The sequence below is a fragment of the Pinus tabuliformis genome, chromosome J (genome assembly GCF_031772625.1).
Source record: "Pinus tabuliformis cultivar Carrire ecotype Pingquan chromosome J, CPIR1, whole genome shotgun sequence".
Lineage (NCBI taxonomy): Eukaryota > Viridiplantae > Streptophyta > Pinopsida > Pinales > Pinaceae > Pinus > Pinus tabuliformis.
The window spans coordinates 1,281,119,701-1,281,121,472 of NC_142295.1; the positions used below are offsets into that span (position 1 = coordinate 1,281,119,701).

Below are 1,772 nucleotides of genomic sequence, written 5' to 3' on the forward strand. Positions count from 1 at the left end.
AACGAAACGCTCTTCCACCTTGCGACCAAATACGGCCCTCTCATGTCTCTCTCCTTTGGAATGAAAACCACAGTAGTAGCCTCCTCTGCCGCCATGGCAAAGGAAGTTCTCATGACCACCTCCTTGCAGGACGGCCTGTGACACAAGCAAACAAGCCTTTTACCAAATCTTCACTGAGTTTTCGCCAAATTAGACCTCGCTGGCGCATACTGAGACGTATATCGACTACTGAACTCTTCTCTGTCAAGAAGATAGAAGCTCTGCAACATCTCAGAAAAAAACAAGTATATCAAAGTATTCGCCTGATCTTTGAAGACGCCGTGAAAGGGAAGTGTGTGAATATTGGACACACTGCCTTCAACATCACAGCTAATCTATCGGGGAACATGATCTTCGGTACGGACATGTCTGATCCCCATTCTTGTGTTTCTCAGGTGTTGCAAGAAAGCATCGCTAAACTGCTGGAGCTTCATGCAGTTACTAATCTGGCGGACTCTTTCCCGTTTCTACAGTGGTTTCATTGGGATCCACAGGACATCTCCCGTAGTACAGCAATACACAGGAGAAAAGTATATGCCATTCTTGAGAAATTCATAGAGGATCACCTCACCGCAAGAGGCAAAGGCACCGATGGAAGCGATAGTGAAAAGGACCTCTTGGACGCTCTGCTTGACATAAGAAGCGATGAATTTACAGTCAATGGTATCAAAGTCTACTTAATTGTAAGTCTCTCCTTATCTCAGGTTACTGTAATACATGACGGGAGAAACGAACTGATCTGTCAAAACTGTTGCTTCAGCACTACCCTTTGCAAAAGAAGGTTGTAACTTCTTATGTTTAATGCCTGCCTTGTATGTTGCAGGAGATTTTGGGTGCAGGAACTGACACAAGATTAACCACAATAGAATGGGCGATGACAGAACTGGTCCGTAATCCGGAGATAATGGAACGAGCCCAAGCGGAGTTGGACGGAGTTGTTGGGCGCAAAAGAATGGTGGAAGAAAGTGACATGGACCGTCTCCCTTACCTTCACGCGGTGATGAAAGAAGTGTTGAGATTGCACCCGCCAGTTCCTCTTCTCCTCCCTCACAGAGCAGATAGTCGTTGTGAGATTGGGGGATTCGTGATACCCAAACACAGCCAAGTACTGGTCAACGTGTGGGCAATCGGACGGGATCCTGCAATCTGGAATGAACCGTTGAAATTCGCTCCGGGAAGATTTATGGGAGAGGATAAGATGAGCCATCTGGATTTCAGGGGTCAACACTTCGATCTGATTCCGTTCGGGGCAGGAAGAAGAATGTGCGTGGGATTTCCATTGGCGAATCGGATGATTCATCTGGTATTGGCTTCTCTCATCCATTCATTCGACTGGGCACCTCCCCTAGGCATTAGTGCGGAGAACGTAGACATGGCCGACAAATTTGGAATGACACTGCACAAGGCGGTGCCCCTGGAAGCAATTCCCACGCCACGCCTGCCATTTGATATCTATACCTAGAAATCTCGCGGTCTAACTTTGTATGTCCAATAAAAATTGCGATAGTATTTATGTCAACATGATATTATAAATACCTAGAACTCTCGTGACCTTACTCTGTATGTCCCCAAAAAAACATGTTATTGTAAATACCTAGAACCCTCGTGGCCTTACTCTGTATGTCCAAATAAATGGTGCTAGTACTTATGTCAACATGCTATTATAAAAAATTAGATGGAATGAATTAAGATTATATTTGTATTTCTTTTGAAACAAGTCTAAATAAAATGTA

The 1,772-nt window shown here is 44.7% G+C and overlaps 1 pseudogene; it reads left to right on the forward strand.

The window, feature by feature from the left end:
* The first annotated feature begins 404 nt into the window (after positions 1 to 404).
* On the forward strand, positions 405 to 1,501 carry LOC149231926 (cytochrome P450 76T24 pseudogene; annotated as a pseudogene).
* Positions 1,502 to 1,772: the final 271 nt, after the last annotated feature.